The sequence below is a fragment of the Jaculus jaculus genome, chromosome 12, assembly GCF_020740685.1.
Source record: "Jaculus jaculus isolate mJacJac1 chromosome 12, mJacJac1.mat.Y.cur, whole genome shotgun sequence".
NCBI classification, from domain to species: Eukaryota; Metazoa; Chordata; class Mammalia; order Rodentia; family Dipodidae; genus Jaculus; species Jaculus jaculus.
This window is the reverse complement of record NC_059113.1, coordinates 78,967,752-78,994,147: the sequence shown is the minus strand read 5'-3', so window position 1 is coordinate 78,994,147 and position 26,396 is coordinate 78,967,752.

Here is a 26,396-nt window from a genome sequence, read left to right as displayed (position 1 = left end):
CCGGGTATAGAGGCGCACATCTTTAATCCCAGCACTTGGGAGGCAGAGGTAGGAGAATAGGAGAATCACAAGTTTGGAGTCACCCTGAAACTACATAGTAAAGTACCAGGTCAGCCTGGGCTAGAGAGAGATGATACCTCAAAAAAAAAAAAAAAAAAAAAAAGAAAAAGAAAAAAGAAAAATAATACAAATGCAAACATACACACATAATTTTCAATGCATTTTAAAAAGAAAGTTGTTTTAGTTAAGACTTGGAAGAAGCTTCAACTGCTTACACTGGCACTATTTTCAGTAAATATTATACAAATTGTAGTGGGGAGCATTACCTGTTGAGAAAATATCAGTGAAACAGACAAAAATATAACCAGTGTTGTCATTTAGACAAGTGGTCAGGAGAATGGATCTGAGCAGTGAAATGAACTATAGTTTTGGGTGTATTTTAAATGTTAAAATTTGTTGGAGAAATAACTCCCTCTTGATTTCCTGCTTCATTGCCAAGACACTAATTCTCAGCTCTGAAGATTATTTCACACTCCAGTGGCTTCAGTGGTGTCGTCTGTAGAAACTTTGTCTGCACTTCCCAGGTACACCGTGGGGAACAGAGCAGTCACAAAGAAAAACAAAAACTATAAAAGGCAACATACAGTTTCATTATAATACCTACTATTTTCTTTGGATTTCAAACAAATCCTAGCAAATTTTAGTTGAGGAAGAAGTATAACAACATATATTTGTAGTCTAGAGATTTGTCTATCCATACCCCAAGCCAGTCATGTGCCCTCTGACACTTTGGCTTAAAATTTCAAGTAACCTTTGCTTCTTCAAGTTTGACAAATATAGCTTACTTGCCAAAAGCAAGTTTTTTTAAATGATTTTATATATATATATATATATATATATATATATATATATATATATATATATAAAATATAACAAAAATATATATAAAAAAATATATATAAAATATATATAAAAAATATATATATAAAAAAATATATATAAAATATATATAATATATAACAGTTGATAATCAATTGAAATTTCCTTACAGCAATGTAGACAAATAGCTTTCTCAGATTTTCAAAAACTCAAGAAAAATCTGCTCCAGCATCTCATCCTTTTTAACGACCCTTGCCATTTTCACCTTTTCACTTTTACTGCACATTTTAAGCATTATTATATTTTAAATGGTATGTCTTTGTAAATCCCTCTCACATATTATCTAGCTTTTGTGCCTTATTTTAAATGCTGTAAGATTTTATATTCTTTGCTTTGTTTTTTTCTTTTTGGGTTCTGTGTTTCTGTTTCCTTCCTTCTTTACATCAAACATTATTTTGACCTTACATGATTTTTACAATATACATGTTTTTGTTACAGTTTACCTCCTCGAATTTATTTATTTTTGTTTTGAACTTATTTACTACTAAGAAATATTATTTGTTTTTTTTTCTTTTAAAAATGTGCTAATATCTTGATTTTTCCATCTATATTATTGTTTTTGTTTGTTTTCAACATAATTTATTATTTTATTCCATTAATACATGCCTTAAAAATCTCACCTAAAATTCTCACTTTCACTTCCACTCAATGACTAATTGCAAATGTTAAAGAAAATTGTGTGCATAGATAAAATACAACTGAAATATAATTATTTTGAAGGGTATAAATGGATGAAGTGTGGGGTGTTTCTTTTTTCTTACTGTTATATTTATTTCAGAATCTGACTTCAAAGTACTGCATGATACTTATAACTTGTAACTAAGTAGTGAGATAATTTTTCATTAAGATTTTTAATGTATAAATATCCCTTTATAAATCTTCACCCCTTAACCCTGACTCTGAATCCTCTGACAACTGTACACTATCAAGGTATTCCCTTCTCTGCCCTGTCATTTCATTGCTCCTTGTCATCATTCATCCACTCTGTCAAAATGTTGATGAAGGAGTTAACATTGAGATCAGAAACAGACAGAGGTGCTCAATCTCATGATTTATCTTCAATATAATACTAGAAATACTACCTCAAGCAATAAGACAAGAGAAATAAATACAAGGGATTTAAATTGAAAAGGCATAAGTAAAATTAGCTCTGTTTGCAGGTGACATGATTGTAGATAAGTGACACAAAAGTGTCCATCTCAGGGCTGAAGAGATGGCTTGGTAGTTAGGTATTTGCCTGCAAAGCCAAAGGATCCCAGTTCAATTCTCCAGGACCCATATAAGCCAAATGCACAAGGGGATGCATGCATCTGGAGTTCATTGCATTGGCTAGAAGCCCTGGACCTCCATTCTCTCTCTCCCTTTCTCTCACTCTCTTTCTCTCTCCCTCTTTTACTCTCTCAAATAAAATAAAATATAATAAAATAAAAGTCTCCATCTCAAAACTTCTAAAGGTGATAAATTCCTTCAGCAAAGTGGAAGGAAACAAAAGCAATGCACAAAAATCAATAGCTTTTCTATATGCAAAGGACAAATATACAGAGAAAGAAATCAGTGAGACTGACCCATTTTCAATAGCAACAGCAGCAAAAAATAAATAAATAAATAAATACCTTGGAATAACACTAACCAAGGATGTGAAAGACCTATGTAATAAAAGCATAACAAGACTCAAGTAAGATAGAGGAAGACTTGATAAGATAGCAACATACAGATTTAACACAATACAAAAATAAAAAAGCATCATTCTTCACAGTGTTTGAAAAAATGATCATAAAACTCACATGAAATGGCAAAAGGCCTTGAATATCCAAACATCCTTTGGGGTGGGAGGGGTTGGGAAACACTTCTGGATATATTACCATACCTGATCTAAAGCTATATTCACAAAGCCATAGTGACCAAAACAGCATACTACTGGAATAAGGACAGAAACATCGACCAATGGAACAGAATTGAAGACCCAGAACTCAGTTCAAGTAACTACAGCTGCTTGATCTTTGACAAAGATGCCAGTAATGTAGCCTGGAGAAAAGACAGCATCTTCAGCAAATAGTGTTGCATAAATTAGATGACCACATGTAGAAAATTGAAATTAAACTCACTTAGTCACCATATACAAAAATAAAATATGAATGCATTAAAGACCTGAATATAAGGCCTGAAACTCTTCAACTGTAAGAAAAAAACAGGAGGCACTCTCTACAATATAGGACTGGAAAAACACTTCCTGCAAAAAAGCCCCATCAGCCCAGTAAATTAAACAAGCACTCAACCAATGGGATCTTATGAAGCTAAAAAGATTTTGCACAGATAAACATACTGTAAGCAGAGCAGATAGATTACCTGATGAATGGGAGAAAACTTTGCCAGCTGTACCACTTACAGAAGCCTAATATTTAGAATCTACAAAGAGCTCAATAAAAACAAAAAACAAACTAAACAATAAAGCATCTAAAATCCCACTCCAAAAATGGGGAAAAGAGCTAAATAGGGAGTTATCAGAGGAAGAATTACAATTGGCTGGTAAACACTTAAAAAATATATATCTCTAACCATTAGTGAAATGTAAATTAAAACAACTTTACCCCAGTAAGGATAGCAAACATTAAAAATCAAATGAAGCCGGGCATGGTGGCACACGCCTTTAATCCCAGCACTCAGGAGGCAGAGGTAGGAGGATTGCCGTGAGTTCTAGGCCACCCTGAGACTCCATAGTGAATTCCAGGTCAGCCTGGGCTCGAGTGAGACCCTACCTCGAAAAATAAAAAAAAAAAATAATAAAAAAATCAAATGAAAACAAAATTTGTAAGGATGTGGACAAATAGGAACACTCATTCACTGATGGTGAGATTGTAAACTGGTACAACCACTGTGGAAAACAATAATGAGACTCCTGAAAAGGATGAATAAAGAGTACCAACAGGCCCTGTTAGTCCCTTATTGGGCATTTACCCCAAATGCTCTACATCTCAGTTCAGAGATATTTGCTCAACCATTTTTATAGCTGCTCAATTCATAATAGCTAAAAACTGGAATCAACACAGATGCCCATTAGTGGATGAATGGATAACCAAGATGTGATATATCTACATGATAGAATTCTACTCAGCAGTAAGAAAAAAATGACACAATGAAAATTGTAGGAAAGTTGGCAAACTTGGAACAGATAATTCTAAGTGAACTCACACAATCACAGAAAGACAATTGTCTCATGGTCTCACTCATTTGCAGTTCTTAACCTGGATCAGCCCAAGTGGTAGACATACCTGAAATGCATCCTGAGGCTTGCACAATAGAGAGGGTAGGGCTTGGGGAAAGGGAAAAGGTTGGGAGGGACACAAAACTGGCCCAAATTGAACTGGCACCATAGAATCCTATATCCTGAAAGTTAGACTAAAAGTTGAAATGCTTACAAGGATCTTGGAGGTAGCACCTAAATCAAAGGGCCCTGGAGAGTGTGAGACAAAACATAACTTTAAAATTTTCCTATTTCTCATTCTTCTCTTTTTCTCTTTATCTTTTCCCTTGGTGTGGCTTGTAATTCCCTTATAGCAGGATGTGGTTTTCACCCACAATAAGCTGTTTATCAGAAAGACCTAGTAGATCTCCCAGAACAAACAAGACAGACTTCCGTCAGAACACTTGATTAACTGCCAGAGGTTAATGGTAAGACCCTACCACTGACGATACAATATGCTGTTGACACAGACCATGCTGAGACCTGTGGGGAATTTGGAAGAGAGCCAGTTCCCAGAAAATTAGCCCATCTAGTACTGGAAGGCTTTACATGAGCTACCAGGGAAGAGTTGCCGACATCTGACCAAGTGACTAAAAGTCTAAGAGATTCAGAAGCAAACAACCTGACATGATGCTCACACAAATGCAATAGTGGCAAACAGTCCTGGTGGGTAACCAACTGCTCTTGGATTGGCAAACAGATCCACTCAGTGGAAAAGAAACCATATCTGGAAATAAGTCAGAATCCTATCCAGATAATGATTCTGCTTTTCCTTGTCAAGCTCCCACACCTTTACAATTCTCTCTAAATTAATAATTGTTATCCCACTTAACCAGTACTGACTTCACTCTGTTAGAGAATCTGCTTCTCTATTTCATAAGGGAACAGGACCTGAGGAGATAAATGACCCAATGCCCTCCAACCCAGCCCCAGGTGGGAGGACCTGGGGAAATGAGCAAGAGTGCTGCTTTCTTAGTGAATCTGATATCAGCACAAGGGTGATGGAAATGGAGACTGAGGCCACTCAACACCTACCAAAACAGAGATCCAGAGATTCCTAAGTGCCTATCAGTGAAGTAGACTTAAAATGTTCCCAGCATGGCTCAGCGAATTTTACAGGAAAGGGGATGGAAAGATTGTTAGAGCCACAAGTTGGAACATTCTGTACAGAGACATTGTCTCCCCCTCCATATTGCATGACCCACAATCCCCCTAGGGTTGACATGCAATCCGCATGAGGAAGGCCTCTTCAGAAAAAAGAAAAAGGGCAGGAACGCCAGAAAGGATTGTACTGACGTGTTTTTTACATACTAAATATGTCCATATCTAATAAAAATAACTTAAAAAAGAAAAAGATATCAACAGGTGAGTAGAATTACATTGTGTATATGTACCATAACTTCATTATCCATTTATCCAATGATACCAACACATCATGTATCCATACAAAGTAAGTTCTTAATTAAAAAAATAACAGATTAAAGATGTTCATCTAAAAAGAAAAAATGTTGAGGTGAACTCAGAACTCAGAACTGTGTTGGTCTTGTGGGGTATCAGCAACTATGTCATCAATATTCCCTGAGCAGGTGTGAGATAGATGACTCATCCCAAGCTATGCCTTGATATAACTTCTTATCATTTTGAAGAGTCTTAGATCTTACACTATTTGCTGTCATCTGTTAAAAGAAGGTTTTCTAATCAAAAGTGAGATGAGGATTAATCAGAGGGCATAAGCATACATACTTAGAAGGCATTATTATGTTATAATGGCATGTAAAAGCTTCTCTGTATGATCTATGTAAGACCTTTTAAGCCATATTATTTTGACTCAATTCTCAGTACCATGTGCAAATTTCCTGCTGATGAGGGAGATAATTCACTTTTCCAACAACAGCAGTTGGTAGTCCTCAAAATTTGTATGTCAGTAATTCATCTGTGGGTACAACTTCCCTTGCTGGTTGATTTTGTAGCATGAAGCATCCACTGTTTGTTCAGATTGTTTATGAAGTTCCTGCCCCTCTTTTTATATAGCACCTTCTAGCTCTGTGAGTGGTCTCTGAAAGAGAGATGGCTTCCAGCTTTGTTCCCACTTGATTTTTCAGTGACCTGTGATTAAAGATCATGGTGCCCTATTTATTATTCTTATTCTCCATGGCTCTTACTTATGCATTTTTATTGAGCCTTGCTTCCTCCATTTCTCCTCTTTCCCTTCTTTCCTAATCTCATTCATTTGCTATTTCTCCTCTTATAATGAACAATTACAAAATTGTATAGAACATTTCTTAGTAGTGCTTGCCATTTTCAATTTTCATTTTTCATTGCTATAGAAGTAGTGCTCTGTACCTGACTTTAAGTGTATTTGTGTATCTTGAATGGTATGATATTGTGTCTTTTAGAGATTGGTTGACTAGATAAAATATCTACATTCAACTATATTGAATCTATATTAAGAAAACACATTTCACTGGTAAAGATATCCATTTTTCTTGAGTAAAGAACGGAAAATGTTTTCTCTGCTTATAAGAAACCTAAATAAGCTTTTGTAGCTATTTTAATATCTGATAAAGAAGATGTCTGTCCAAAATTAGTCAGATAAATTTCTATTATGTTTGAGTTAAAAGTTTAAGGCTTTTTTGTTTTGTTTTGTTTTTTTGTTGTTTTGTTTTTCGAGGTAGGGTCTCACTCTGGCTCAGGCTGACCTGGAATTCACTATGTAGTCTCAGGGTGGCCTCGAACACTCAGCGATCCTCCTACCTCTGCCTCCCGAGTGCTGGGATTAAAGGCGTGCGCCACCACGCCCGGCTCTAAGGCATTTTTGTTAACTATCTTTTACATAGCATCTTGTAATTTCAAGTTACATGTTAAAAGGAATAGAATAAAATGACTTACTTTATGAAACAAAAAAATAACATACTAGGAAGTCATAGATTCAAACATTTAATCACTGTTGATTTGTTATATGTCAACATAAGTAAGTTCTGAATAGAAAGAGAAGATGCAAAATGAGCTTATATGCCCATACACAGTATTTATGTTTTAATTTAATGAATGAATAGTTCAATAATTGTTTAACCATAAAGTTAATCTCATTATTTTTTAAAAATTTTCTTTAGTTACCAGATAGAGAGAGAGAGAGAGAGAGAGAGAGAGAGAGAGAGAGAGAGAGAATGAGTATAGGGGTGCCAGGTACTACTGCCACTGCAAAGGGACTCCAGACACATGCATTACTTTATGCATCTGGCTTTAAATGGGTATGGGGGGATTGAACCCAGGTCATAAGTGTTTTTAAGCAAGCATCTTGCCACTGAGCCATCTCTCCAGCCCTAATTTCATTCTTATACTTACACAAAATAAATTAAATCACAGATTTAACAGCTAATAAATATTATTTAGGGAAGTACCCATGAAAATAAAACATGTTTTCTTTCTCTCTTTTTTTCTTTCTTTCTTTCTTTCCTTCCTTCCTTCCTTCCTTCCTTCCTTCCTTCCTTCCTTCCTTCCTTCCTTCCTCCCTCCCTCCCTCCCTCTTTCACACTCTCTCTCTCTCTCTCTCTCTCCCGCTTGCCTGCTTGCTTGCTTTCTCTCTTTCTTTCTTTCTTTCTTTCCTTCTTTCTTTCTTTCTTTCTTTCATTCTTTCTTTCTTTTTGTGAAGGAGAGAGTGAGAGAAAGAATCAGTGTGCCAGGTCCTCCAGCCACTGAAGTTGACTTCCAGATGTGTGCACCACCTTGTGTAACTTGTGTGTTTCTGTCACCTTTTGCATCTGGCTTATGTGATACCTGGGATTCAAACATGGGTACTTAGGCTTTACAGGCCTTGACTGCTAACCCACCTTTACAGCCTGAAAATAAAGTATCTTTTATTAGAGAAAGTTACTTTACCAAATATTTTAAAAGGTAATCTTAAAAATATGCCAACTTCAAAAGCATATAATACAAAGTAAAGAGAAAGTTTGAGAAGCATTTACAAAATACATAAAAGATTCAGATTATATAAAATGCCCCTCATGCTAACAGTGCACAGACTAATGAGAAAATTGACAAAGGACATGAGTGACAACAGACAGAAAAATAATCAGAAATTAATAGTGAGTATATTAAACCACAGAACCACTCCACCTGAACTGGGGATAAATTGATAAAACAGTGATTTAATAGTTGTTTTATCTTTTTCCAGCATTTTAAGGCAGAGGGTCAATATAAAATACCTCAAAAGCTATAAAAATAGACATTCTAAGAAATATTTGGAATGTCAATGTTCAGTGTCTGGATGGTTATTGATAAAATTGCAGCAGTATTTAGATATAATTATTATTTTAGGAGTTTATGACTTTCAGAAATTTGAATATGGTATAAAGAGCACCAGTCGTTCCCTTTTTTCAGCTTCTATTTACTACTAAACTCCTTCACACATGCAAATTAAGAAATGCATGAACAAACTCAAAGTCCACACCACATTCACAGTCTATTTATTTTGACTTGGCTTTTTCTAGAGCTTCATAGAGAGCACCATATTGAACTTATTTCCTCTGTCTCCATATGTTTTCCTGAATGATGAGAATCAATCTTACTTTTGATGTCCCTGATCAGTACAAAGAACATATATCAGAGATTTCTATAGAATGAGCCCCATTTTTCTCAAGTATTTTTCAATTGACTGGAATTATGGATTTATGGGAAAAAATTCTGAGTAAAGTGTCATTTTCATCACAATATCAGATGGGGAGGGACACTCTTGATAGTAAGTGATACGGATTTCAATGGGATTATTATCTACATATCAAGTTTGAGGCCATCCTAGGAAATATGTGCCTCAAAAGTTAAAAAAATAGAAATACCTGTGCATGACCTATTCTTGGAAAATGTATTCACCCCTTCTTGTGATGTATTTTCTATTTTCCATTGTTACTTATTCAAATATTTATTCATGTAAATTTCCTGGTGTGCTTACCTGACATTCGGCTTTGAAGTTTCTGTTGGTTATGAGTATTTCTTTTATTCTTTTTTCATCTTAAGTATTCCATTTCCAATACTATATTTGGATCTTTCTCAGCAGAAACCTAATGTATGTTTTTTTTCTTTCCATCAATAAACAGTATTAAAACACATGATTGTTCACTGCCCATACTCTGTGTAGCATTGTACTGCCTCGTTTGCCTTGACTGTGGCAGTCCTGCCTGGGTAAAGACACTCTAGGCAAGACATTTCTCTGTGCCTGGGACACATTCTCTAATGCAAAAATTCACAGAGAAACTGGAATGGCTATCAGAAATAATCCTGTATCCAAGGGTATAGGCAACTTTACACAGAAGGTTCAGAGGATGAAAGTCTGCCTGAAATCAAAACAAAATTGGAAAAGGCAGATGCCTTGTAAATTGTGAAAGTCCTACCAAGTTCTAGTCTCTATGAAGATTAATGGAAGGTATCAGTTGAAGTAACTTGCATATTACCCAGGGCTTGTCTACAACTCCTGTTCTATGGATGTTTGGTTGGTAAAGATGACACAGAGTTAACACGTCAGAATATCACAAAGCAGGTGAAGAAACACATGAGAAGTATAATAACCAATATAAATGATAGAGTTTACATTAAAATAAATAAAACTAACATTGCCAACACAAAGGATTTTCCTAGTAATGAAAAATACTCATTGGTACATTATCCTCATTGATTTATGTCATTGTAGATTTGTCAAAACTCATAGAATGTGTACCATCAGGCAGGGGGCTCTAAACATACTATGGAGTTTAGAAATAGTGATGGATCAAAACTTATTCACAAATTGTGTCAAATATAAACTCTGGTGAGTAGCATGGATAAGAGGAGAGGCTATGTATGTGTGAAGGCAAAATGGTATAGATGAAGTGAAAACCACCAGTTGAATTTAACTGTAAACTTAGAGCTGCTCTGGAAGTACTAATTAAATTGTGGTCACTTATAGAATACCAAATATCTGGGTATATTCTTAAGTGAAACCACCATATTAATTTACCACCACCATAAGTATGAACATCATCATCATCATAGATGTATGGTTTTATATTAGTTGGAACCCATGTAATTTCCATTTTACTGTAAAATATTGTATACTGGAATTTCATTATGATTTTTTTTCTAAAACAAGACTCAGCTACTCTTTTCATCTTGATATATTGAGGTGTATAAAATCATTACTATCAATCACTCATGAGAAAGCTGAGAGCTGTAAGAAAGCACTGATTTGTTGAAAGATAACATAAGAAGAACTCTGAAGATGACAGTTGAATCAGGCCTGAGTAGGACTTCTGAAGGCATCTCTAATGCTTATAAAAAATAACAACATGCTCAAGTCGTAGTAACTATTAAAGTTTTGTTATCATATTCTTAACTCATTTTAAAATATGAAGACAAAATATGTCTGGTGAAAATAAATCTATTTTAAGAACTCCTGTACTTCATAGAAAAGCATGAGTAAACAGAGAATTGTAAATTTATATGCACATCAATGACCCTATTACTAAGAAAATGTACATTCTACCTCTAAATGGCATACATTATGAAAATCCTCAAAGACATTCAGCCTTTCTTTTCATTTATATAATAAATGAACCAAATTATTTTTGTGAATTAACTATACCCACTATTTAACTGTTTAATACATGCAGATATCTTTCAAAACTTACTTAACCTAAAAAAAGATAAAACAAACTTCAAATAAATCATCTCTAATCCATAGCAATATATATATATATATATATATATATATATACACACACACACACACATATATATATATGCACATATATATATGTACATATATATATATATGTACATATATATATATATATGTGTATACACATATATATACACACATAAAATAAAATGGCTATATATGGATGCACATATATGTGTATACCTGTGTTTGTGAGTATATGATCATATATATGTATATACACATATATATACTATGGTATGAGTGAACATACTCAAATACATGATATACTTTAAAGAAATTGTCTTTATGAACCAAACAAATGCCAATGAAAATAAGAAAAATTAGAATTTTCAGTAACATGTTATAGCCATGCCATTTTCCTTCATCATACCTTCATTTGATGAAATGCTCAACTTTTGAGATATTTAATTATAATCCAAAGGAATAATAAAATTAATTATCAAGAATATTTTAGGAATAATTAAATTAATTTTTTATAGCTACTCCCAGCATTCATATCTGCTATGGTTGGTGTTTGTTGGCTTTCTCTTTTTCTCATCACACAAATTAAACGAATCAATCATTATGTACTATGCATCAAATAGTTGTAGATTCCATGATCTATATGAAGCAGAAAAATAATAACCAATATATTAGGTAAGCAAAAGGTCATACATTACATAATAAACAAGATGATTTATGGTAAATGAATGAATCTTTACAAGATTAAATGCCTCAAAATGTACCTTTTCATTTTAAATAAGGAGGCATTTTGTTGAATTCATATTTCAGGGCTATCCAGAAAAATTGTCCGCCAAAATACATTTTATAGAGTTTCCTTAGAGTAACCGTTACAAAGTTGATTAGGGTGAGTGTTTAAAATATGATTCATGTTTTATGTAATAATTTATTTATTTTTTCAACTTTTATTAATATTTTCCATGATTATAAAAAAAATATCCCATGGTAATACCCTCCCCCCCCCACTTTCCCCTTTGAAATCCCATTCTCCATCATATACCCTCCCCATCTCAATCAGTCTCTCTTTAATTTTGATGTAATGATCTTTTCCTCCTCTTATGATAGTCTTCTGTAGGTAGTGCAGGGACTATGAGGTCATGGATATCCAGACCATTTTATGTCTGGAGGAATCACATTGTAAAGAGGCCTACCCTTCGTTGGCTCTTACATTCTTTCTGCCACCTCTTCCTCATTAGACCCTGAGCCTTGGAAGGTGTGATTGAGATGTTACTGAGCACTCCAGTCACTTCTTTCCAGCACTATGATACCTTCTGAGTCATCCCAAGGTCACTGCCATCTGAAAAGAGAAGATTCTCTACCCAGTGAGAGTAGCATTAATATAAGGGTGTAAATATTAAGAGAAGTGCTTACTGGGCAGTTTGATGAGCATAGTATATATATTTTTCAAGACATCAGCAGATATTACACCTCTAGGGCTCATGACTACCCCTGTTTTAAGTTTTCAGTATCAGGGATGTGTCCCACTCCCCCATGTAGCAGGCCTCCAGTCCAGTTGGAGGGCAGTTGGTTTCCACAATGATAGACATGCCACTATTGCACCCATGGGCTCATTTGGCCTGACTAGCCAATTATAAGGTTTGAAATGTCCACTGTTGAGTATCTTCACTGGTGATATCTCTCTTCCCATTGAACTACATGTAAAATGGCTTCATCCAGCTTACTGTCAGCTGGTCTACATGGAGGAGGTTATCATCTCAGTTCCAACAGGATTTCTCAATGGCCTTGCAGCTCAAGTATGTGGAGTCTTCAGTAATAGGGTCTTACCATCTATTCCTGGTGGGAAACCAAGAGCCTCAGCAATGGCCTATAATGTTTTGGGGTCATCAGGGACCTCCCTGACCAACAAATCACTGGAGGTATCCCATCAATGGCACTGAAAATTTTCTAGTAACTATCTATGGCTCCTGAGTGTTCCATTGTCCAAAACTAGAGAATTCCATATGATTTGTTTGCATCCTCTTAGATTTTGATTAGCCCTCCCTCCACTTTTCTTTTATACAATCTCTTCCCCTGACCTCACTTTGGGCCTTTTCACCCCGTTAATCTATTCTTCTACTTGCATATATAAAATACCAACCTATTAAATACCCTCCTGCTTTTCTTTCTCTTCCTTCTATATCTACTTTTTAACTTACTAGCCTCTGCCATTGAGTTTTTTTTTTCCTTCTGACACAGAAGCACAATCATCTGTAGCTAGGATCCACATATGAGGGAGAACATGTGGCACATCACTTTCTGGCCTTGAGTTACCTCATTTAGTATAATCCTTTCAAGATTCCTTCATTTTCCAGAAACTTTCATAAGTTCATTTTTCTTTACCACTGAGTAGAACTCCATTGTATAAATGTGCCACATCTTTATTATCCACTAATCAGTTGAGGGACATCTAGGCTGGTTCCATTTCCCAGCTATTATGAATTGAGTGTCAATAAACATGATTGAGCATGTACTTCCAAGAAAATGTGATGCTCCCATAGGATATATGCCTAGGACTGCTATAGCTGGGTCATATGGTAGATCAATTTTTAGCTGTTTTAGGAACCTCCACACTGATTTCCACAATGGCTGGACCAGATTGGATTCCCAGCAACCGTGTAGAAGGGTTCCATTTTTTCCACATCCTCGCCAGCATTTATGATCATTTGTTTTCATGATGGTACAAAATCTGCCAGGAGTAAGATCAAATCTCAGTGTAGTTTTAATCTGGATTTCCCTGATGACTAGGGATGTAGAACATTATTTTAGATGCTTATATGCCATCTGTATTTCTTCTTTTGAGAACTCTTTATTTAGCTCCTTGCCCATTTTTAATTGGCTTGTTTGACTTCTTAATATTTAACTTTTTGAGTTCTTTGTATATCCTAGATATTAATAATCCCCTATCAGATATATAGCTGGTGAAGATTTTTTCCCATTCTGTAGGTTGCCTCTTTGCTTTATTCACAGTGTCCTTTGCAGTATAAATCTTTTGTACTTTGTAATTTCATGAGGTCCCAGTGGTTAATCAGTGGTTTCATTGCCTGAGCAATTGGGGTTATATTCAGAAAGGCTTTGCCAAGACCAATATGTTGAAGGGTTTCCCTTACTTTTTCCTCTAGCAGTTTCAGAGTTTCAGGTCTGATGTTAAGATGTTTAGTCCATTTGGATTTAATTCTTGTGCATGGAGAAAGAAAAGAATCTATTTTCATCCCTCTATAGATAAATATCCAGTTTTCCCAGCACCATTTCCAGAAGAGGCTATCATTTCTCCAATGAGTATTTTGGACATTTTTATAGAATATCAGGTGGCTATAGCTACCTGGACATATATCTGGGACCTCTATTCTGTTCCATTAATCTACATAAATGCTTTTGTGCCGGTGCTATGCTGTTTTTGTTACTATGGCTCTGTATTATAGGTTAAAATCAGGTATGGCGATACTGCCTGACTTAATTATTTTAGATATTCAATGTTTTTTTGTGATTCCAAATGAATTTTTGTATTTTTTTTTATATTTCTGTGAAGGCCTGTGGAATTTTGATAGGGATTGCATTAAATGTGTAGATTGCATTTGGTAAGATTGTAATTTTCACAATATTGATTCTTCCAATCCAGGAACGGGGGATGTTTCTCCACTTTCTAGTGTCTTCTGCAATTTCTTGCTTGAGTGTTTTAAAGTTCTCATTGTAGAGATTCTTTTTTTAAAATTAATTAATTAATTAATTAATTAATTAATTTGAGAGCGACAGACACAGAGAGAAAGACAGATAGAGGGAGAGAGAGATAATGGGCGCGCCAGGGCTTCAGGCCTCTGCAAATGAACTCCAGATGCGTGCGTCCCCTTGTACATCTGGCTAACGTGGGACCTGGGGAACCGAGCCTCGAACCGGGGTCCTTAGGCTTCACAGGCAAGCACTTAACCGCTAAGCCATCTCTCCAGCCCATCATTGTAGAGATTCTTTACTACCTTAGTTAGGTTTATTCCAAGGTACTTTATTTTCTTTGATGCATTTGTGAGTGGGAGTGATTGTCTGATTTCATCCTCTGTGTGTTTGTTGTTAGCATATAGGAATGCTACTGATTTCTGTGTATTTGTTTTGTATCCTGCTACATGGCTGCAGGTGTTTATCAGTTCTAACAGTTTGATAATAGATTTTTTAGGGTCCTTTATATGTATAAACATGTCATCTGCAAATAATGATAAGTTGATTTCTTCCTTTCCAATTTGTATCCTTTTATGTGAATTTCTTGCCTTATTGCTATGGCTAAGACTTCCAGTACTATATTAAATAAAAGTGGTGACAGTGAACACCCTTCTCTTGTTCCTGATTTTAGTGGAAAAGCTTCCAGTTTTTACCCATTTAGTAATATGTTGGCTGTATGCTTGCCATAAATAACCTTTATTGTATTGAGATATATTACTTCTATTCCCAGTTTCTGTAGGACTTTTATCATGAAGGAATGTTGGATTTTGTCAAACGCTTTCTCTGCATCTAATGAGATGATCATATGATTTTTGTCCTTCAGTCCATTTATATAATGTATTACATTTATCGATTTGCATATGTTCAACCCTAACTGCATCTCTGGGATGAAGCCTACTTGGTCAGGGTGAATGATCTTTCTGATGTATTCTTGTATTTTGTTTCCCAATATTTTGTTGAGAATTTTTGCATCTATGTACATGAGGGAGATTGGTCTGTAATTTTTTGTTGTTGTTGTTGTTGTTGTTGTTCTATCTTTGTCTGGTTTTGGTATCAGGATGATTCTGGCTTCATAAAAGGAATTTGGTAGGATTCCTTCTTTTTCTACTTTATGGAAAACCTTAAGAAGCAATAGTGTTAGTTCTTCCCTGAAGGTCTGGTAAAATTCAGCAGTGACTCTTTCTGTGCCTGGTCATTTTTTAGTTGGTAGATTTTTGATAACTGCTTGGATCTCCATGCTTGTTATAGGTCTATTTAAGTGATTAATCTCATCTTGATTTAATTTAGGGAGGCCATATAAATCAATGAAATCATCCATTTCTTTCAGACTTTCATACTTTGTGGAGTATAGGCATTTATAGTAGGTCCCTATGATTTTTTGAATTTCTCTCGCATCTGTTGCAATGTTACCTTTTTCATCTCTAATTTTATTAATTTGTGTCTCTTCTCTCTTTCTTTTGGTCAGATTTACTAAGGGTTTATCAATATTGCTTATCCTTTCAAAGAACCAACTCTGTTTTTTTTGATTCTTTGTATTTTTGTTGTTGTTGTTGTTTCTATTTCATTAATTTCTGCCCTAATTGTTATTATTTTTTTCCATCTACTGATTTTTGGTTTACCTTGTTCTTCTTTTTCCAAGGCTTTTTTTTTTTTTTTTTTTTCCAAGGTGAAGCATTAGGTCGTTTACTTACCTGCAACTTTTCTAATTTCTTAATACAGGCACTTAAAGCTATAAATTTACCTCTTAGGACTGCCTTCATTGTGTCCCAGAGATTTTGGTATGTTGTGTTCTCATTATTGTTTGACTATAAATTTTTTGATTTCTTTGATTTCTTCATTGACCCATTCATCATTTAGTAGTATGTTGTTTAATTTCCATGATTTTGTGTATGCTCTATAGCCTTTCTTGCTATTGATTTGTAGTTTGATTCCATTGTGATCAGATAGAATACAAGGAATTATTTTAATTTTCCCATATTTGTTAAGAGTTGCTTTGTGTCCTAATATATGGTCTATTTTAGAGAATGTTTCATGTGCTGTTGAAAAAAAAAAATGTATATTTTGCAGCATGTGGATGAAATGCCCTATAGATATCTGTTAGGTCCATTCCTTCTATGACTTAATTTAGTCCAGATGCCTCTGTTTATTTTTTCCTGGGATGACCTGTCAATTGATGAAAGTGGGGTGTTAAAGTCACCCACCACCACTGTGTTTGGTGTTATCTGTGACCTTAGTTCTAATAGTGTTTGTTTGATGAATTTGGGGGCTCCCATGTTAGGTGCATATATGTTTAGGATTGTAATGTCCTCCTGTTGGAGGGTGCCTTTAATCAATATATAGTGACCTTCCTTATGATTCTTAACTAATGTTGGACTGAAGTCTATCTTGTCAGATATTAGGATAGAAACTCCTGCCTCTTTTCTAGGTACATTTGCTTGAAACACCATTTGCCAACCTTTCTCTCTAAGATAGTGTCCATTCTTTGCAGAAAGGTGGGTTTCTTGGAGGCAACAAATTGAAAGATTCTGCTTTTTAACCCAGTCTGTGAGCCTTTCCCTTTGGGTTGGGGCATTGAGGCCATTGATATTAAGAGATATTATTGTGTATTCCTTTTTCCCTTTTTTTTTTTTTTTTTTTTTTTTTTTTTTTTTAGTTTTTTGGTTATCCCTTTCCTCTCTTGTGTTACCTAGTCTTTCAGTATTGTTTGTTTTTTCCCAATTCCTTATATGTGTGTTTTTCCTTTTCTTCATTTTTTCCCAGTTCCTTATATGTGTGTTTTTCCTTTTCTTCAGCATGGAGGACTCCTTCAGGTATTTTCTCTAGAGCTGGTTTTGACTTCAAATACTCCTTTAGCTTGCTTTTGTTGTTGAATGTCCTTATTTCTCTGTCTATTTGAATGGATCATTTTGCAGAATAAAGTAACCTTGGTTGACAGTTGTGATCTTTCAGGACTTGGAATATATCACTCCACCCCTTTCTGGCTTTTAAAGTTTGTGTTGAGTAATCTGCTGTAATCCTGATGGGCTTGCCTTTGTAGGTAACTTGATTTTTCTCTCTCACTGCTTTCAATTTTTTTTTTTTTCATTGGTTTTGTGTTTGGTAGTTTGATTATAATATGGCAAGGAGAAGTTCTTTCCATGTTTTGTCTGGCTGGTGTTCTAAAGGATTTCTGTATCTGCATTGGTACTTCTTTCCCAATTTGGGGGAAGTGTTCTTCTGTGATTTTGTTGAAGATGCCTACTCTGCCTTTTGAGTGAAATTCTTCTCTTTCTACTATGCCCCGATCTTTCCATAGTGTCCTGAATATCTTGAAATTCCCACTCATACTTTTGTATTAGTTTGTCTTTCTCTTTGTTGGACTGCCACCTGGTCTTCTAGCTTAGATTTTCTGTTCTCTCCTTCATCTATTCTACTGGTGAGATTTTTTACAGAATGTTTTATTTCATTAACTGTGTTCTTCATTTGTAGTAATTCTGACTGATTTTTCTTTTATATATATATTTCTTTATTTATGTCTAGTATTGACCTCTTTATTTCATTAAATTGGTGTTCTGTGTTTTCTTTGATTCCTTTGATTTCTTCTTTGAGTTCTTTGAACATATTCATAATCATTCTTTTGAAATCTTTCTCAGGCATTTCCTCTAACTCGTTCTCACTGGAGCTCAATTCTGATGTATTAATACTTTTTGGTGGATTTATATTGTCTTAATTTTTGGTGTTTTTTATGTAATATGTATATTTTTTGCATCCTGGATTATTTAATGATTGGATTTTCTTGTTAGCTGGGTATTTTCAGATGTACCAGACAATATGATGTTATATAACTTCAGTGTAGGAGTTTAAGGCATTAGGTATGGCTCTCAAGACTCTCAGAGTATTTATCTATGAGTAGGTATTATCACAACCAGATCTTCTGTCTGTCCCTTAGGCTATGTGTGCCCCACCTGCACCCTTAATCCTGACAACAAGGAGGTTAAGATTTCTGTTCTGTTGAGGGTTCCAAGTCAGCTTGTCATCAGGTGAGACCCTTCCGTGGTGTAATCCCAGTTACCTCTGCTCCTGCTTGGGTCCCACTGTCGGTTCAAGTTGGCATGGTCAGGTCCCTGGACCACTTCTCTTTTGGCTGGGACTGGGCAATGGCAGTGGGGGAAGGGAGGCTGCCGATGCTGCTCTAGTTCTCTCGATGTTCCACGTGTTCTTCTACCTTGTGATCTGCTCTGTTGTTCACTGCTGCTCTCCCTTCACATTTCTTGAGTTTTTGGAGTGCTCCAATGTTTTAAAAATAGTACAAAGGGATGGAGAAATGGCTTAGCAGTTGAGGCACTTGCCTCTGAAGCATAAGTATTCAGGTTCAATTCTCCAGGTCCCACATAATCCAGATGTACACGATAGTGCCTATGTCTGGAGTTCTCTGCAGTGGCTGGAGGCCCTGGTTTGCCCATTCTCACTCTCTTCCTCTTTCTGTATCTAATAAATAAATTAAAAAATAGTTCTTAAAATATATTTTAAATAAAATACTCTTTGTGAATTTACATTTCAACTGCACTAAATAAGATAAAGAATGAAAATGCCATATAACATTGACTCTTGGTAAAAAGCAAAAAGCACTAATTAGAATCAAGCTATATACCATACAAATAATTAAGAACAAGACAATATGAATACTGTGTAAGGTACACAATGTGGAGAACTAAGTGTACTGACATGTATCCTGAAAGCCAAAGGTTCAATAAAATCCTTTGTCATGACTTCAGATAAAATGCTAAAATTGCTTGCTTACAGGATATTGGATTTCATAAAGAAAAGGAAAGAAAAGAAACAGAAGTATAAGGAGATGGACCACATTTGAGATCATGTTTGACTTCATCTGGATCATTGTAATATGTACATGTGGAAAACAGGGGCTGATCAAAGGAGGATAATATAATTAAGATTGAATTAAAATTCAATAATTGTGATCAAATGTATTATAAAACACAAAAGTTTCCAAATTTTAGCACATGAAACAATTTTATACAGAAGTTTTTTTTATAACTTGTCATAAATACCCCAAGAGCCCACAATTCACCTTGTCTAATTATTATAATATCAGCATGTTTAGTTCCCCATTGGCAATAAGAGATTGGCTTCAGATAGTAAGAAATTAATGGAAAACAAAGAAAATACTTTAAAATCCCTTGCCACTGAAATCAATAAACTTACCAATTTAAAAACTGAACTATTTTATTATGTACTAATGAAGTTTATGTAGATTTGGACATTGTAACTCAGAGGTTTTACAAAAACTCTAAGAAGATATTTACACAATTTTTTACTAATCCAATATACTCATCAGATTGAAATACTTTTTATTTTTTAATATTTTGCCTTGGAAAACTCAGGTCCTTTAGTTTCAAAATTAAAAATAAATTAAGTTACTTTGTTTGTTTTCATGTCTGATAGCAGAAAAAAGGCCTGCCATTTTTAAGTTACATTTTCATCAGAAATCTTCTTTATATTTTATTTTTATTATTAGATATGGAAATATTCTGTATGTAGCATCACATGTTGGCACCATCCTTTACCTCCTCTTTGCCCCTTTTCTGAAGCAGCCTTCCTCGTTGAGGATGCAGGTGATCTCCATGGCTATTATAGGTCATGCATTAGGGGATCACAGTCAGTTTGGGGGGAGAAGCAATGTCTCTGTGTAGGATGTCCCAACTTGTGGCTCTAACAATCTTTCTACACCCACTTCTGCAAGATTCCGTGAGCCATTCTGGGAGCATTTTAAGTCAATTTCAATGATGGGCACTTGGAGCATCTAGATGTCTGGTTTGGTAGGTGTTGAGTGTCCTCAGTATCTTTCTTCATCACCCTTGTGCTGATATCAGCTTAACTGAGAGTGCAGCATTCTTGATCATTTCCCCAATTCTGTGGTTTCAGCTGGGACCTGGGTGGAGTGAGCTGGGTCATGTATCTCCTCAAGTCCAATTCCCATCTGAAAAAGAGCCGGGCGTGGTGGCGCATGCCTTTAATCTCAGCACTTTGGAGGCAGAGGTAGGAGGATCGCCATGAGTTCAAGGCCACCCTGAGACTACAGAGTTAATTCCAGGTCAGCCTGGACCAGAGTGAGACCCTACCTCAAAAAAAAAAAAAAAGAGAGAAGTAGATTCTCCAACAGAGAGTGAAGTGAGCACCAGTTAAATGGGATAACCATTATTAATTTAGAGAAAACTATAAGGTTTTAGACACTCTTATAGTGTAAGGTTAGTAGAAGCTTGACAATGGAAAGCAGAATCATTATCTGGATATGATTCTTATTTGTTTTCCAGTTCCAGATATGGTTTCCTTTCCACTGATCAGATCTGTTAGGCAACCCAAGAGCAGTTGGTTACCCACCATGACTGTGTGCCACTATTGCACTTGTGTGAGCATCATATCAGTTTGTTTGCTTCTGAGTTGCTTAGATTTTGAGTTGCTTGGACAGATGCTGGCCACTTTCTCCTGGTAGCTCATGTATTGCCTTCCAGCATTAGGTGGGCTAATTATCTGAGGACTGGCTTTCCTCTGGATTCCAATTAGGCCTCTCCATGGTCCATGCCAACAGCGATTGGTGTCTTCAGCAGTAGGGTCTTACAATTATCCTCTGGTTGGTAATCAACTGCTGTGACAGAAGTCTGTGTTGTTTGTTTTAGGAGATCTAGTAGGTCTCTCTGATCAACAGCTCATTGTGGATGTAGACCACATCTGTTTCAGGGAATTACAGGTCAGTGCCAAGGGAAAAGCAAAAAGCATCATCAGAAATCTTAACATCATGACATTTTTGGATTCAGTTCGAAAAGACAGCTTCACTAAATTTCAAATTACTAACATCACAAAAACATACTATTGCCAAGATCAATAAAACATAGAAATGATGGTTTTACACTTCAAAATAAAACAGAAAGTCCCAATTTCTGCTTATATTGTAAGAATAAAACAAAGTTAATATTATATCCTAACATTACTATATAAGAGGATAATTAAGAATGTATATTATTTTGTAGATCTTGTGTTTGGGAAATTAGTAGTTTTTTCCTAGTTATCTAGAGACATAAAGGGATCGTGACTTGTTAATGATCCCAATATTAATAGTCTCATAATGTTTCTACTTTGGTTCTATACTTTAGTCACTGTCTTGGATTAATCCCTCATAGGTATGCTTTTGTTATTTATTTCAATTTTTTATCTGTGACTTTCATTTACCTTTCCATCTATTATGTAGGCAGATTATTGTCTGTGCCATTTAGCCAAGTTTGAACCCCAACCTCTGTCAAGTTTGACCAAATAAGCTTCTGTTTCCAAACACTGGGGGAATTCTCCTATGACCCTTAAACATTTTTTTAAATCTGTGGTTTCTTGATGTTATGTAGCTATTTCCTACAGACTGAAGCTCCTTTGAGTTGAAGACGGAAGGTTCATAAAACTCAGGAAGCTAATGAAACCTAGATAGCTCTGGCTGCCCATGAAAGTTGGTACCCTCAAGGTTCAGGATGCTCAGGTTAGGGTCTCATGATACAAAACAGGAAACAATTGCCAGGAGATAAGATGTTCAAGTGGAGCTGCCAAAAAGTTGAGCAGGAAGATCCTGGGATGCAACTTGCAAGGTTTTTTATTAATGTTGGAGTGGGTGTTTCAGTGATGTAGTTATTTTAGACACATGTGCTTCTCAAGATCCAAGTCTTGGGAAACATCTTCTCTTTTGTCTGTTGCTACTTACACATCTGAGATGAACCAATACTTGTTAACATCTCTCCAGGAAAAGGAATGTAGAATAAATTGTGCAGGGGTTGAAATTGACCTCATTTTTGTTGAATAAATGAAGGGATAGGACTGAGTCTAGCCTCGGTGGTAAAAGTACTTACTGCGAGGACCTCAGTTTGATCCCCATCACCCATGCCAGGCATGACACCAGTTCTGAGGGGTCTGAGATAGGAGGATCAGAGTTTTTCTGGTCTTTCATAGGCCAGTCTAATGGAAACACATGAGGTCAAAGTTTAGTGGAAGACTTGATCAAGGAAATAAGTTGACGGGCAACACAGCAGCAGATGTCCTATGGTCTCTGCACAGGTGTACACAGAGCACATGCAATTGCACACATGTGACTACATCAAATACATTCATGCACCATAGAAACCACACACATACATACACACACCACTTAGGGGAAAACTTTTCCCCTTGGGAGATGCAAACACATGTCTTCTCTACTAATAGGGCACAGAGGACAGATGAAAGGATGATTACAGAAAAACCAGGTTTGGTGAGCCAGTGAATTTATTGGGGTTACTTAGAGAGCACAGGTGAGGGGTTTCTTACAGGAACATGAGTGAATGGCTCAAGGGCAACTATATCACCAAGATATCTCACCCATCCTGGATGATGCCATCATCTATTTTTTTTTTAACCTGAATGTACTTTAATAAATAAATGTTCATTGAAACCATCAATAAGCACTGCCTTTTGCTTTGTTGTTGCTGCTGCTGTGGTTGTTCAATTAGTTCCAATCTGAAGTTCCTAAAATGAGGTCTCTAATTCCTTATTGGTATTCCAATGTATAACTGCTTTTTTATAGATTAATTATATACAGAGAGAAAGTAATTATATGTTGGGACCTTTTTTTTTTCCTCATCCCTTCCCCTATTCCACTGGGGACCCTCCTCAGTGGGATTTTCGGTATTCCTCATTAGGCTGTGATTTATGTGTTGTGGGAGCAGCAATCAGTATTTGGGTTGGGCAGGTAATGCCTCTGGGCAGGATGTCTCAACCTTTGGCTCTTACAATCTTTCTACCCTTTCTTCTGCAAAATTCCATGAGCTGTGCTAGGTGAGTTTTAGGTCTACTTCAGTGATGAGATCTTAGAACCATCTCTTCAGGGTCTGTCTCTTTCATCCTGGTGCTGAATATCAAGTTCCCCATAGAAGCAGCACTTTTGCTCCTCTCCTCAAGTCCTCTGTGGTTTCATCTGTGGCTTGGCTGAAGTGTGAGTAGTAGTTTATCTTCTCAGACCTTTCTACCTTTTGACAAAGAAGAACAGATTCTCCAATAGAGAGTGAAGTCAGCATAGATTAAGTGGGATAAGAATTATTAATTTAGGGAGAAATTTATACAGATTACCACTATTTTAGCCACAGACTAGTCTCGACACTAGAGAGCATAAAGTTTGTTTCCTTAGGATTCTTATCTGGTGCCCAAATCCAGATATAGGTTCCTTTTTACTGAGTGGATCTCTTAGCCAAGCAGAAAGTCATTGGTTACTCACAAAGGCTTTGTGCCAGTACTGCACTGGCTTGTACAAGATGTCAGGGCTTTTGCTCCTGAGCAGCTTAGACCTCTGTTGCTCAAACCATTTGTTGGCCACTTTCCCACAGTAGCTCATGTAGCGCTTTCCAACTCAGCACTAGACAGGCTGTCAGGGGAGTGGCTGTCTTCAGGATTCCAGCCAGGTCTCACCATTCTCTGTGTTGGAATCATATTGTGTGTTCAGGAATAAGGTCTTACCTTTTGCCTCAGGTGAATATTCAAGTGATTTGACAGAAACCTGTCTTGTTTGGGGGAGACTTCATAGGTCTCTCTGATCAACAGATCATTGTAGGTAGCACCAATTTCAGGGTTTGAGGGGAGGGGAAGGGAAGTTTGGGGAAAAACAAACACAAAACTAAATCCAAAATGAATTGCTACCATAAAAACCTTTTCTTTTGAGTTAGACTAAAATATATAACCCTTATCAGGAGTAGGAAAAGAAGCCCTGAAGAGGGTGACATAAATTCCAAGCTTTGTTTGTTTGTTTGTGTCTATCCTATAATTGAATTTTTTTGACATGTCTCTTTTTTTTTTTTAAATTTAATTTATTAGTTTTCTTTTCAGTAAATACAGGCAGTTTGGTACCATTATTTAGGCTCTTCTGTGATCTACCCCCTCCCATTAGACCCTCCTTGTTAATGAAAATGGGTCGTGCATTGTGGAGTTAGCCCCCAGTTATTAGTATGATAAATGTCTCTGCAAATCATGACCCAACATGTAACTCTGACATTCTTTCCGCCCCCTCTTCCGCAAGATTTCCCTGAGCCATGTTGGGTTCATTTTTGGTCTGCTTCAGTGCTGAGGTGTTGGGGGCCTCTGAGGCTCTGGCTTTCTGCTTTGGTAGGAGTTGATTTTTCTCTGCGTTGATCTCCTTCCCCTTTGTGCTGGTATCCGGTTCACAGGAAAACATCACCCTTGCTTATTTAGCCAGTTGTCCTTAGTTTCAGTTGGGCCCCTTTTGAGGTATGTTGGGGCAGCTCTCTTCTTAGGATCTGCATCTATCTGGAAAAGAGAAGCAGAATCTCCAACGGAGAGTAAGTTAGCACCCGGAAAATTGAGATAACTTTTTTGATAGACAGTTTGATAGGTGTAGGCCCTCTTATACCCCGTGATTGATGGTAGCTTGATATTGTAGAGTGGGCTTGTGTTTGGGTATGGTTCTGACTTGTTTCCCAGCTCCAGCTACGGGTCTAGTACCACTGAGTGGATCAGTTAGCCAAATCAAGAGCAATTGGTTCCTCACCATGGCTGTGTACCACTATTGCACTTGTGTGGGCATCACATCCGGTTATTTGTTGCTAATTAGGTTAAACAATGTGTTGCTTGGACAGATCTTGGTCATTTCCCCCAGTCGCCTATGTAGCACCTTCTGGCACTAGACACGCTGACTGTCTGGAGACTGACTCTCTCCTGGCTTCCAGCCATGTCATTCCATTTTACGCTTCAGCTGCGTATGGAGTCTTCAGCAATAGGGTCTTACCACTGGCCTTTGGTGGGTCATCAAGTACTCTGACAGAAGTCTGTCATTGTTTTGGGAAACCTTGTAGGTTTCTCTGATCAAAAGCTCATTGTGGATGGTAGGCCCAAGCTGGAAGTGGGGGTTACAGGTCAGTGTCCACTATTAAATTGAGGAAAAAGATAACTAATATACAAGAGTTAGAGAGGAGAGAGATAGAGGGGAGAGGGGGAGAGGGAGGGAGGGAAGATGTAGGAGATTTAGGTCAGTCTTGATCCTACCCTCTCCAGTGTCTTGTGGTTCAGGTGTTTCCTGTAAGGGTCTAGTGAAGGTCCAGCCATTTGGTCTGTCTTTTAGGAAGTAGAATTTTATGGTACCATTGCCGTTTGGGTCCAGATTACTATTTTCCACCCTTTGACATGTCTCTTAAGAGGTTTACATTTTATATTTCTTTAGATGTAACAACAAATGTTAAATCTCAGTTTCTTTGGTTTATGTTTGCTGTTTTATTTTCATTTGTTTAGTTTTAAAAATGATTACTCAATTTTGAGAAAATTAATTTTTCAGTGTAAAAAGAAATACAACATCTCTCTATTTTCTAATATTTCAATGACAAAAATTGCAAACTTAGCAATTTAGAACTATATACAGTAAATATGATATAATCTAGAGGAGTACAGTACAGAATCAGTTACCTATGCTAAAATCAATCTGCTGATTTACTCCCTTCAAGGCTCTGCAGACAGCATGCATCCTTGCTTCATGGTGATCTTCTCAGTGTTCAAAAACAGAAATGTGGCTCTTTCTGTTCTCTTTCTCTGTGATTGAAATTCTCATCTCAACTATAGAAGAACCACTGGGATTATGGGAAAGCCATTCAAGCAATCCAGGAATATATGTTCTCTTACCATCCCAAACCTAGTCATATTTGTAAAGTCCTCTTGGTAACTACTGTAACATTTACAGCCATGCTTACCATTTAAAACGACTATGATCAACTTCATGAAGAAAAATTTCTCAAT